At 47.7% G+C, this 13,971-nt stretch overlaps 1 protein-coding gene across 3 annotated transcripts in view; it reads right to left on the bottom strand.

Moving 5' to 3' along the window:
* Positions 1–13,971, bottom strand: part of Tshz2 (teashirt zinc finger homeobox 2) — a 448,707-nt gene that overhangs the window by 108,787 nt on the left and 325,949 nt on the right. The window contains exon 3 of one of the 3 annotated variants that reach the window (XM_075963172.1): positions 13,809–13,825. The exons of the other annotated variants lie outside the window; for them this stretch is intronic. The gene's annotated coding sequence lies outside the window, so the exon portion shown is untranslated. Of the gene's footprint in view, positions 1–13,808; positions 13,826–13,971 lie in introns of those variants that run through there. 3 annotated transcript variants of the gene reach the window in all.

The following is a 13,971-nucleotide window of genomic DNA, read 5'->3' as shown; positions in this document are numbered from 1 at the left end:
CCTTTGCTCCCGGTTGGCCAATAAGCCCGATTCTAAGGGGACTGCCTGATGCGGGCATTTCTGTTAGTGGCTCCGGCACGATCCCTTTACAGCTGGTCCCAGATTAGGCTTTGATTGAAGAAACATGGAACAGGAAGCTTGGGAGGCAGGCATTAGAATCCTGCCAATCACTGATAGTCTTCAAAATTTTGGAATGATAATTGAGTTGATTTTATATGTGACCCAGGCTGATAAGTCTATTGAAACAGAACCCATTCATACTTGTAAACATTAAACTGGCATACTGAAGGTGTCATTAAAATTCTATTTGCAAAACACCGAAAACCTCCTGACAAACCTTCATTTCCTTTGTTTCCCTCTCTTTCATGAAGTCCTTAGGTTACAGTACTATGTTATTTTCTTAAACTTGTTGTTGTCATTCCGAGACAACAGCTCACTGGGTAGTTAATTCAGGCTGGCCCCACACTTGAGACCCTCCTACCTCAGCCTCAGCAATGCCGAGATGGAGGTGTGTGTTGCCATGCCCACCTTTGCAGGGCTTGTTGAAGCGTGCATTTTGTTTGGCTTCCCTAAGAAATGCCACATTCCACCTTTTCATAAGCGATTCTGGATTAAAAACGCAATTTACCTGCATGATGACATCACCCGTCTGCTTGCCACCTGAAGGGGGGAATCTCACAGAGCCCTGCCTCTAGATGAAGAGCTACAGGCAATCACCCGCTGCTGAGAGAGGGGGTCAGCCTTCTCCAGGGATGAGACTCCTCAAAGGCGATACAATCCCAAGTTTTCAGCCCTGAACACACACACAGAGGAGCAGCACTAAATGAACTCAGTGGAGAGCCGTGCGTGTGCGCGCGCGCACATACACACACACACACACACACACACACACACACACACACACACACACTTATACACACATATGCGCATATATTTTCTATATGTAACAATAATAATAAAAAGCCTTGAATTTATAAATTTGAGAGGGGGTTGGGGGAACACGGGGATAGTTGAAAGGAGGGGTAGAAATGATGCAAATATAGTACTTAGGAGTGAAATTCTCAAAAAAGGTTTAAATTTAAAATAAAACACCATTAGCAGGAAAAAATACCTTCACTCAATAAAGAAAAAAGCAATGAATTAATGAGTAGTTTGCTTTTATTTCAAAATTTTGAGTATTGGCAGATTAGAAGTTGACAAAATTATCCTTGTCCAATTTGCAGATCACATGCAAATCGCCCCTCCTTCGCTTCTCTCTCATGGGTTGTAATTGAAATGTTACATTTTCATTTTAAACTGACAAATGAAAACACAATCACACCCAGAAACATTCAGAGGCCAAAAATGAAGGCTGGAGCCTCTGAATAAGCCATTCTACAACAGCTGTGCTCCTTGGGTACTGGCTTATCAACACGGAACTATTCCAGGGCCAGAGAGACAGAGCTCAGCGCGTAAACAGGCTAGCTGCCAAGCCTGATGACCTGAGTTCAATCCCTGGGACACACATGAGAGAAGGCGAGAACTGACTCTTAACAGGTTGTCTACATGTATGCCCTAACACACATACACACATGTGCGTGCACACATGCTATAAATGTCTGCATGCCTGCCATGGCACACATACACACACCATATACACACATGTGAGCACACATACACAATAAATAAAGAGAAATAAAAATCTTAAGAAAGCAATAATTCGAATGAAAGAGATTTGCTCAGGGAGCATCTCTTCGAATCAGACTGAGTTTTTAGCATCTAACAGTGTCCAGGAAGTGACTTATTACAGTGAGACCCGGAAGTGTCGAAGTAGCCACAGGTTGTACAACGTTCAAGGAAACATAGGATTTTCCTGGTGGCATGTTGGTTAAGCAAACAAGATGTGCTTCATCTTTGTGAAAGGCACTCACTTTTCAGTACTGTAGAGCCCCTCAATACGAACCTCTTTGTTAACTTATATAACATGTATTATTCATGCAGCATCTGGAAGGGGTGCCGGGCAGTTTCAGCGCTGCGGAAATAGAGCGGAGCAACAGCAAAATTCTTGCCTTGGCAGTTACTGTTTGGGTGGGCCTTGGCTAGGCTTGGTAGGCATGGGGTTTATATGTAGCATGCAATGCCTTGACCACACGGCTAAAATGAGAGTCTCCAATATGGCGTTCATTTGGAGCTAGCCTGAGATGGTTGGCCAAATGTAGATGTTCCTTCCAAATCCACTGAGGGAGACAACTCCAAGGGAGGGTGCCATCCTGGGGTCTGCCTAAATTAGAATTCTGGGTGTGTCTCCGACTGACACGGTCGGTGTCACAGAGATATGGATGGAACTCCATCACCAGGAAACACACCGTGTCTAAAGAAGTCGTTTGTGACCGCCTGAATAAGGATCCCGAGATTCCACTTCCTAGTCCCCCAACCTGTGAATGGTAGAAGCACTTTACCCCAGTCATTAAGGATCATGAGAAAGCAGGATGATTCTGGGTTGTCCAGGTGGCCCAGTGTCATCCCAAGGGTCCTGTGTCACAGGAAGGCAAAAAGGTCTGTCATTAGCAGATAACAGAAGTGGTTGGGGAATTCAAGGAAGAGGTGATGAGTCAAGAAATGCTGGTCAATTGTGTGTGTGTGTGTATGTATGTGTCTGTGTGTCTGTGTGTGTATGTGTCCATGTGTCTATGTGTGTATGTGTCTATGTGTGTATGTGTCTGTGTGTTTATGTGTCTGGGTGTCTGTATGTGTGTAAGTATGTGTGTGTCTGTGTATGTATGTGTGTGTGTGCACGTGCACACATGTGAATTCAGGAATCTCTGGAGAGTAGAAGAGAACATCAGAGCCCTTGAATCTACAGGGTATGTGGCGCCTGATGGGGGCACTAGGAACTGAACTCTGGTCCTCTGGAAGAACAGTGTTGTTAACCACAAAGTCAACCATCTCTTCCATCCCGTACTTGATTTCGTAACAGAAATTACTTTCTAAGTCGCCTTTTTCGACCTTCGGAAGCCACACAATACTAAACTGGCTCATTCATATCTTTTATAAGAACTCATGCCTAAGGACCTAGCCTGGTCTGGGCATTGCACATTGCTTGGTATATGCAGGAATTAACTAACTTAATCCCCAAGAGAACTCTTGAGGTAGGCTGATCATTACCTATTCTTACAGTCAGGGAAACTGAGGCACAGTTTCACAGTTAGTGGCAGAGTCGGAACTCAAACCTAAGGAGGTTGGCCCCTGAGCCGTGCCCTTTTGCTGACTGCTGTGTTGTACACTCAGGTACTTAGCCCAGTTTGGAATCACAGAGCAACTTAGCCCGAGAGCAAAGCTGGATGCCGGTTAACATAAAGGCTATCGAAGTGGGCCAGGGCATTTCGTTGAGTTAAACTGCTTTTGATGTATGATCAAGTGTGATTACAATGATTATAATCTCGTTAGCTTGCTAGCCTTGTGGGGCTCATACGGCAACTCCCGAAGACATTTTACAAAAAAATCTTTGCAGTAGCAGCAACCATTGGAATGAATATTTCATCTTCCCGGGGGAGACGGCTTTGAAGAAAAGCATCTATTACTGTGGGCACCTTGAGCACAACTGCTTAGAAACAAAGCAAGAACTGGGCATGATGAGGGGGATCATCACAGGGATACTCACGCACACAAGTTAGTGCCTTTCTGTAACTAGTCCCCCTCTCTCACCCAACTAGTTCACTAAAAGAAAGAAAAGTGCAAGTCAGTATCAGTTTGGCCTCCTTGTTTTCAAAAGTCTTCTTCCTTTCCTCCTCCCCCTTCCTTCCTTTCTTCCTTCCCCCTTCTCTCAATCATTCCCTCCCTCCCTTTCCCCTCCCTCCCTCCCTCCTCTCTCCCTCTTTCCCTTTCTCCCTCCCTCCCTCCTTCCTTCCTTCCTCCCTCTTCCCTCCCTTCCTTCCTTCCTTCCTTCCTTCCTTCCTTCCTTCCTTCCTTCCTTCCTTCCTCCCTCTTCCCTCCCTCCCTCCCTCCCTCCCTCCCTCCCTGGCTCCTTCCTTCCTTTCTTCCTCCTTCCCTTTCTCCCTCCCTTCTTTTTTCCTTCCTCCCTCTCTATCTTTTTTTCCTCCCTCTCACCCTTCCTCCTACCCTCCCTCCCTTCCTTTGTTCCCGTTTTATAAACTGAAAGAAACACAATCAAAGCCAGCATTCCTGGCTGGTTTCACTTCGCCACAATTTTGACTAGCCTCATTTTCTTGTAGCACTTTTTTTTATACCTTTCAAGAATTCAGCCTATATTTATGGGGCACCTACTATGTGCCTGGTGTTGTTTTTGCAGATGAAGACACAAGGGAGAAAAGATAGGCAAGGTTTCCCCGTGGCACCACACGCATCGTGCTCCATTTCCTTTTATGGACATAGCAACACAGCCCATTTGTTTAGCTTCACCAGCAGGTGGGTACCATTTGGCCACAGTGACGAGTGCATCTATGAATATTCCTGTACAAAGAGTTTTAAATTTTAAATTCTTTAAAAATATATTTTCTTGAGAGTTTCTCTTTTCAGTTCTTTTTGGTACATACCTTGGGGTGGAGCTGCTGACTTGTGTGGTAAATTCATATTACACATATCGGGGAGTCACTGGACAGGCCCTCCCTTAAAGCCATTCCACTTAAGAATGATTCCGCCTGTGTGAAACGCCCAGCAGGCAGAGTCAGAGTCCCAGAGGGTAGATGACACGGGAGAAATAGCACGTGTGCGGTTTCCTTTAGGGATGAAGGGAATGTGCTGGGATGAGACAGTGCTGTGAATGCACATCCTACAATGGCTAAAACCAAATTTGGGTCTCAGTGGTTAAGAGCACACACTGATCTAGCAGAGGACCAGAGTCAGGTTCTCAGCACTCGTAATTGGCAACTCGCAACAGCCGGTAACTACAGTTCCAGGAGACCCACCGCCTTCTTCTGGTCTCTGAGGGTACCTGCATACATGCAAATGCTCACACTTAGACACACACACACACACACACACACACACACTCACTCACACACACACTTAAAATACAACCCCGCAAACGAATCTTATATCATACATGTTTTACTATAATTAAACAAAACAAAGCAAGAGTGAGCAGACTGGCTAGGCCCCAGTCTTATGGGGCACATAGGTTAATGAGAAGAGACAGACCATAGATAAATCAATAGTTTATACAGTGGATTCATCTGTGCTCTGACAGAAGAGGAGCTGGGGGATCGGATGGATAGGACTCAGGTTGCTACTAGGCAGGCAAAGACTGGCGGTGAGGGGACTTGGGGTACAGATGGGGCTGGGACATTATGATGTCCTCTTATGTGTCAGTGGCACCCATTTGGGGGGAGGTTCTTTTGCCCCTTGGGAGATATAGAGCAAGCTCTGTAGATGGGTTTTAACTGACCTGACTCTGGAAGGGAGCTTGCCACCAACTTCTAGTGGGTAGGAGCTGGGTAGAATGGGAAACTCTTCTATTCCCCTACAAAGACCTCAATGGGACAGGTGCGATACCCTGCCCTAGCCGTGCAGATCCCAGCCTTGAAATGCAGCCCAGCCAGTGTTTATACAGTATACAGGTGGAGGGGGCGTTCTGTGTGAGTCCTCTGGAACTGGGGTTCTGCTCTGACCTCCGAGTCTGCAGCCTGAGGAAGACTAATGTTCTTCTCAGTCAGCTGACTGTGAGAACTGAGAGCATCCACAACTGTCACTCTGTGTCCTGACTCGGACCTGGAAATGGACAGAGATCTTTCTGGAGACATTGTGATGAGGTGTGGGAAACTCTGCAGGAAAACCCACAATACCTGTCCAAGATCAAGTTTTAGCGAAAGCAGAGAACCCAGGCCCTACGTGGAAGTACCTTATCTTCATCATAGTTTAAGATGGACGCTGTCTTCCCGCCTCCCCCCTGGGCTGGGGGCACCCCACGCAGCATTCTATCCAGGAATCAAGGCAGCGAGACATGAATTCACAGACGAATCCTCGTCGGCGCCTCCTGGGCTTCCTTGGAATTGGCGCAGAGGTTTTCCGTGCAAAGCTCTCTGGCCACAATAAGATATTTACTGTCTTTATCGGAAGATCAAACCCACCCACGGATGTCACATTGCTCAAATTCCATCAGTAGATCAGACAAGCTGTCTCTGGAAGAGGACATTCCAGCCAGCAAGTTCAGAGCGCACTGGCTTTGAGGGCCGGTCCCTTCCTATTTTCTGTCATGCACCCTGAGCCTTTGTTGTCTCCGCACTGCTGATAAATCAATCCATCAAAAAATTTCCTCAGTGAAACTCAATCAAGAAAGGTCATGTCAGCGGGAGAGGAACAGATTAAATTAGCATCAAATTAGACATGGAAAGTGAGTTCTGTCAAAATCATCGCAGCGCTCAGCACAATTAGAATATGTTAATTATGCATTTCATTAAGGTGGATGTGAGATGAAATGTCACTGGGGTAGGCATCCGAAAAAGGGAAGCTTGCCAGGCACAACTTTCTCTAGACAATGTGTGACACCTTCATTACCATCGAGGATCACGAGTCTGCCTTGACTTTTTCTGTGAAGGATTAAACCATTAACTATTTGCTGGCTCCTCTCTCTTGTGAAAAGAGGGGGGTCCCTATCCTCCGAGCAGACCACTCCCTTCCAAGTGCCTATCTTGCTTCTGGACCGCCATGCCCCCTCCGGGGGGGATTGCTGCTGGGAATGCCCGATGGGCAATGGGGAGGTGGCAGGCATTTAATGAACTCCTTGGAATCCTGCCACTGCCTTAGGGGTGGCAGGATGCTGAGGATCCGGAGAGGAGAGAAATGAGGGGTGAGGATTACAGAGGGAGGGGAGGAGGGGTAGGGAAGGGGCTCTTGGCCCCAGTCTTGGGGATGAAAGATATAATCAACATAATGGGAGTGGGAGGGGGAGATCCAATTTCTAAATGCATACCCAGCAAACTCTCATTTGGCGGATTCTTTTGCAGCCTCTCTGAGTCATGGTTACCCAGAGGCTCTGACTTCTAGTGAGGTGGTTTCATCACTTCTTAGGCGCTCAGCGTAGAAGGCAGTGAACCTCAGCAGCCTGATCCTCTGAGACTACGGTTTGGGTACCAGTTCCTTCTCAGGGCTTCCTACACCGGGAGACTCATGGAAAGGGCTCTGGGTGGGTTTTTCCTGACCTTGCTTCCTCAGGTAATTCCTTCCTTCCCTCCCACCACGAGCCACTGCCAAGCAACCAGCATTCCAGAGCAACGTGGTTCTTCAGGGAGGTTTTGGTGGTGCCTCACGAAGGGAATCTCTGTCGTGTTCTTTTCTCTTGTACATGTTGTCTGTCTCTCTGTGGGGAAAGCCCCAGTCTCTCTGTCGGCTCTTTCTGGATGTCTTAACATCAACAGAGCACACACTCATGTGGGATTCTTTTAGCTCAAGCCAATATGAGACCTGGCTTCCTGCAGAATATGCTCCTTACTGCCCATTTCCCTCCGTCTGCAGGAGCTGCGCTCTATATGGTGCTGGACTTGTCAAAGCTCCCCAGGGTTAGTGTGTGTGGCTCACACCTAAGTGACATGCTGGTTCTCTCATACACAATTGTCACACTGATGACAACCCATTGCAACTGATATATATCACTATATCTATTTATTTATATATCTATATGGGTGCGAACGTGTGAATGTGTGTGTGTGTGTGTGTGTGTATTTGTAAGTTCATCTTAAACAAATGGAGAACAGGTATTGAGATTTTACTATGGTGCCCCTTTCACTTTTTTTTCCTTAAAGGAACAAGTAAGAAATCAGAAGTTACAAATTTTATCTTTGACATTTCTGAAACAGAGCCCCTCTTTCCTCTGAAGAGCACAAATGCACCTATTGCAATGTAGCCAGTTGGAATCCATCTTTTTTTGTGCTTAAGATCAATACAGTTTCATGGTCACTGCTTGTTTCTCCTACCCCACAGGAGTATTATCTAGTGCCCTTACCTGATTCCGCCCCTCATCCTTTCTTTTCTCTACGTTGTTCCTCACTCTGCTATAAAATAATAATCAAGGACCAACTCTTGGTGTTTAGTTAGACCTTCAAAGCAGTAACTCAGTCCTCAGACTCTCAAGAGATACATTCAATCAAGAATGAACTTGGTCTCAACCAGGTAGGTGCTGGCTCACTAAGCCTGGTTTCTCTGCAGTACTGTGGGAATGGCATTCATCAGCACTTGTAATCATTGGGAGAATACAATAGAATGCAAAGCCTGGTACCTGCCTTGACGATGGAGATAAAGATGGTGGTAGTGATGACAAGGTTGAATGGTGGTGATAATGATGGTGATCACACCCACACACACCCACATGTACACACACATACCCATGCCCACTCCTCACTCCCCCTCAGTCTTATTGTGTAGCCCTGGCTTGCCTAAAACTTTCTATGTAGACCAGGTTGTTCTTGAATTCACAGAGACCCACCTGCCAGTGTTGGGATTAAAGGCATGCGCCTCTGCACCCCAGTAGTAGTGGGAAGTTTTAGCTAGTGCCTTTGCACTATCGAGAGAGCAGTCTATAGACCCACGTGAAAAGCACTGCATCATAAATACCTCGGTTCATGGGAAGAAAAGTTAGCATAGCAGCTCATTTTAAACTTTGCGTGAGAACAAGGCCATCGTTGGGACACTGGGACCTTAAGGCGGAAATACTCCAGAGCTGTGAGATCTCAGACTGAATCTTTGCTAGTACCAAAAGCCCAAAGGAATTCCAAGGAAATTGACAAGGGACGTATAGTCAAGAGTTCTGCTGGCGCTGGGGATGGGCTATTAATTCCTGGCTCTCCTATGTGTCTCATTTTCTGAGCTTCATTTAATTTTTAAGATCACCTGGGGCCCAGCCTGTTAGACAAGGGAGGCCCAAAAAACTGACTCAGGAGCCAGCTCTGATTTGCTGGAGCAGACTGCTTCACCTAGCAGTGAGAGCATGCGGAAGGGGAGGGGGAGAGGGCTGGCTGGTGACACTCCCCCCCAGCCTGCCTGGTCCTTGTCAGCAACACCATTGATATTAAAATCAAGGGTTGGCACACAGCGACTGGTATGGCTGGCAGAATTCCAGACTGGCGCTAATGAGCCTCACCTGGGCTAATTACTTTTTTTCCCCTCCCAAACCCTGCCTGGCAGGTTAGGGTTGCCAACTGGTCAAACAGAAAGATTGCTGATGGCGCCTGGGAACACTCAGTGCGGAGATTTCCCTCTACCAGAGGGTAGTTGGAGTGGAAGAACAGAGGACTTGGGACTACTTCCTCATGTGGCCACAGGGCAGGTTGTTCTATTTGAACCCAAGGGAAATGAAACCTGTGAAGTTAGACGTGGTCTCTGTCCTCCCTGCCCCACGTATGGGTGTGTCTGTCAGTTTGGGAGGAAAACAGGCCCCCAGGTGTGGTGGTTTGAACGCGCAACGTCCCTAGTGGGCTCAGGTATGTGAACAGTTGGTCTGCAGTCAATAGTGCCATTTGGGGAGGGTATGGAACTTTTAGGACATGGTACCTTAGCGGAGAAAGTACATCAGAGAGGGTAGGCTTAGAGGATTTATAGTCTCACTCCACTTCCTGTTTGTTCTCTTGTCTTTCTGCTTTTTATATCAGGTTGAGACCTCATCTCTCAGCTCCGGGATCCCCAAATTACTGACATCTAGACCTTGAGACTTTAAGTCAAAATAGACTCTCCTAAGTTGCTTCTGGTCAGAGTCTTTCAGGACAGCAGCAGGGAGTGATGGGGATACTCCCATAAGTCATCCTGTCAAGTATTTAGTCACATGACATAATGCCACCAAGGAGTGGGGGAGGTCTCAGAAGGTGTCAGCCAAGAAGTGACGGCTGAGTATGCTATTACCCTGAGTGGGGTCCTGGAGCAACAAGAGGACTTCAGGGGACATCTGAGTGTCACGCGGCAGTCTCTTTAAGCTGATACAAAGAGACCATTCATCAATGGGAAGGCTGACTTTGGTCTTAGGTCTGATAGTTTCCATCTGGGCTTGGCTGACCTTGCTGCTTATAGAGCTGTGGTGAGGGTCGACAGTATACAGGAGGCACTCAATGGAATGACTGCATGGCCAGGAAGGAAAAGAGAGAGAAAGGAAGGGGTCAGGGTCCCCAAAGACTGAAAGATGCTGTACTAGGTCACACCTCTTGGAGGAGTCACCATCTCTAGCCCCCAACAAAGTTAAGTTGGGACCAAGGCTTTAACATGCTGGCTTTGGGGGAACGCAGACGCAAGGGCAAGCACTAAGCAGCTCGGCCTGGAAGATGAGCTTTTACTAATCCGCACATTCGTCACAGGATGGGAAGAATGGAGATGGTGTGGGACACATTCAAACTCTACGGAAGCCTCTCAAGTTTCCTCCAGACCTAAACTTGTTAGTAAGTGATAATGCAGGTACATGGACCGAGATGTTTGGGGTCTGGTTTTGAGTTGGGGGTCTTACTGTGCAGTCCTCGCTGGTCTGGAACTCAAACAAAGACCAGAAGGGTCTCATCTTAGTCCTCCTGGCTCTGTCTCCCATGTGCTGGGGTGATGGATATACACAGAGTCATGTGACTGTTCAACATCTCAAGCAGGAGCCATGTTGACCCCTTTTCTTTATAGATTCTTCAGTCTCAAGTATTTCATGATAGACATGGAAAAACCAACCAACCAAGCAACCAAACAACCAACAAGCAGACTCATAAATACACCATAAACCACACCCGCAGGAACATGGACAACATGACTTTGAACTTGTGAGCTAGCTAGCTGGTGGGAATGTGCAGGGGTTTCTTTTTAAGCCAGGGACTCAGGCTTTCCTGACTCGTGGCTGGCTCCGTGTTCTACCAGTTGCTGACCGTTTTTCTCTCTCTCTTATTTTTTAATTTAAAATTTTTAATTTATTTTACATACCATGGATTTCCTTTTTTTTAAAAAAAGATAGCATGTGTGTATGTGTGTGTGTGTGTGTGTATGTGTGTGTTGTGTGTGTACTTGCACATGTGTATGGAGGCCAGAAGAGGGCCTCAGGTGTCTCCTAGAATTTGTTGTATGTTAGTTTGAGGCAGGGTTTCCCCTGGAACCTGGGTGTTTTCTTGACTAGATAAGGTCCCCAGGGATCCTCCTGTCTCTGCCCACCTTGGAGTTGGGGTTGCAAGTGTGAAGGGGATGCTTGTCTTGTCACGTGGCTTCTGCTACCAGAACTCTAGCCTTCAGAACCGTTCAGGAAATGCTCTTAGCTGTGGAACCACCTCTCCAGCCCCGGAATTTACTGCTTAGCTTAGGTGTTAAAGGAACAAGTCCCGCAGAACTGCAATAATCACAAGGCTACTTGAGCTGCTGAGCACGGAAGGGTGAGCTTTCCACACCGGGAGCCGATGTCACTTAATTATCCCCAGTAATGAATAACAGGACTCTAACCTGAGCAGCCGCGTTATCCAGCCTCTCGCACTCATTAAATGTCCAGTAAATAAACAGCTGAGAGGAGCGAAGGGTTGCCTGCTGCATGCCAATCACAAGGGGCTTCCTATACCTGCCCTCCTATAGACGCCAGAAAACGGAACACTTCCCTTCCTTCCTCCTTTGCTGCTAGGGCGGTCATGTGACCCTGTTTCCTCCAGCAAAACTTGAGGAATGGGTCCTTCCCTGATGGGCAAGGCAAGGATAGTCTCCCCTCCTGTGACAGAGTTGTCCCAGGCACAACCTTTCATTCCCTAACGGAGACTTCTCTGGAAACAAAGGGACTCTTCCACATGTTTGTCGCCTGATGACAAAATAGAAGCCGTCCTGGTCTCGTCACTTCCTCCACAGAACTCACTTTCCAAACTGAATGCACGCTTAAATGAGGTTTTTTTTTTCAGTTGCTGAAAATATTATAGGAATTCAGTCATTAAGATCCCAACCCACGAGTGTCCTGTTTAGACTCCCATGCTAACTGTGGGTTCTTTTAGGCGACAGAGTGGGCCTCCATCTGGGCGTAAGGCAAGGGTTGTGTTTGACAAGAGCCAGGTTTCAGCACTTCACTTCCCAGCTAAGATTTCAGCCGACAGGTAAGCAAGGCTGGGAAGTGATTTTCCTTTGCCCTAATGGAGAGAAGTAACCAAGGTTTCCTCCATACTGCTCCCAGGGAAGAGGAGGTGGATCTGAAAGGGGAACCAGGGACTTCTCTGTCCCTTTCCTTCGTGGACCTCTGCTCCCGTGTCAGCGCAGACCTTTGTCCTGCCCCTACTGTCCTCCCCGAAGAGAAGGGCAGAGACTTCTGCCCCATGGAAAGGCAATGGCGGGATGTGATTTCCCCAACAGATGTTTTAGAATATCTGTCATGGTTAACACTGCCAACCGAGCAGGTCCTAGAATCATGTAGGAGACAAACCTCTGGCTGTGCCTGGGAGGGATCTTCCAGACTAATCAACAGAGGTTGGAAGACCCACGTGACTGTGATCGTGATCGTGGGTGGCAGCGTCCCGCAGGCTGGGGTCCTGGGCTGAATTAGAAGGGAGAATCAGCTTTCACCTCTCCCTACTTCCTGACTGCGGATGCCTCGGGCTCCAGCCATCACGGAGTCCCTCCCTGGCTGTGAAGGACCGCACACTGGACCGGGAACAAAAACCAACCTGCTCTTCCCCGGGGTTGTCTTAGCCAGGTGTTTTCACCACAGCTACGGGATGGATGAGCAGCCGACCCATGGTAGAAGCATCGACAAGGCCCCAGTCAGTCCCTCCGTTACAGATAGCAGATGCAGTGTTGGAGATAGAGTGAGGGAAGCCCCATTGTGGAGGTGAGGGGTGGGCGGGGCCACCTAAGCTCCTTCCGCCAGGGGTTTCTTTCTCCATTTCCAAACATGCTCTCTGCATCATGGTCCTTCAAGGGGTTTCAAAAGGGTTTGAGGTGGGCCAGTTGGGCTCTTTCCTGGAAATACTCTCTTCCACCAACTGGTCTCTTTTGCGTCTCCCCAAGAGCAAGAGTCTCGGTTCTCTCCAGGAAGGTTTATTGGATTTGCCAAGCAGAGTATTTGTACAGTAAACACAGAGGCACGAGGCTTTGTTCTAGAACTTGTCACTGTTGGGTAGGTAAATGACGTGCTCAACTTCCTGACGCTTACAATGGGGAGAAAACGTCAGACGCTTTTGCACAGACTCCAGCTCACCCAGGCGTGTGTAGCTAACTCACGAGAGGCCAGACAGCGAAAGTGTACAGACAGGTCAGTGCTGGTGAAGGCAAGAGCCATTATTTTGAGGTACACTGAACAAACCCGCCTCAGTGTCACATGACACAGTGGGAGGGTCCCTGGGAGTTTGAGTCCAGTTTAGACAACATCATGTGTTTCAGGCCAGCTGGGCTACACAGAGAGACTTCATTTCATAGCAGCATGAGTCTAAAGCATCATTGATATTACCTACCAGCTGTATTTATAAACCCAAACACCTATCGCCTCAGCCAGCCTCACCCAACACAAACACTACAGCTTGAATTCCAGTGCCCTTGGTAGCCCTGTCTGGAGGGAGACGCTCTGACATCCTCTCAGCTCTGAAGCTGAGGTCTGAGAGCCTTGTCTTACACCAGCTGCTTCACACTGAGCCCTGTCTCCTGTGGCAGTGGTGGGGAAGTTTTGTCTTATGGCAGATGCTTCCTACCGAGCCCTGTCTCCTGTGGCAGTGGGGAGGTTGGCGAAGGAGCCCTTTGTGCGTCACATGAAACCAGACAGTGGTCAGACATTTGAATAAACAGACAGCACATCTCTTATCCTGCTTTGGGGCTGAGACGTTCCAGAACTTAGCAGTAAGCCATCATCCTACTCCGCAGCATCCCAAGGTGCTTTAGACGTGAAGATCTTGATGTTCCAGAGGAAGAATAGAGAGACCGGAAGAGGCTGGATAACAAATAGCAATATTTCAGGCCACTCAACTCTACTACCGTGTTATGTAGTAATATGGAAACAGGCCAGATCTAGCTCTAGTCTAATAAAGCTTTATTTAAAAAACAGGCAGATGTCTAGGTTTTTCCAGAGGGCTCCAG

This window comes from Microtus pennsylvanicus, chromosome 2 (genome assembly GCF_037038515.1).
Source record: "Microtus pennsylvanicus isolate mMicPen1 chromosome 2, mMicPen1.hap1, whole genome shotgun sequence".
In the NCBI taxonomy this organism is placed as follows: domain Eukaryota; kingdom Metazoa; phylum Chordata; class Mammalia; order Rodentia; family Cricetidae; genus Microtus; species Microtus pennsylvanicus.
This window is presented reverse-complemented; position numbering and strand designations above follow the sequence as displayed.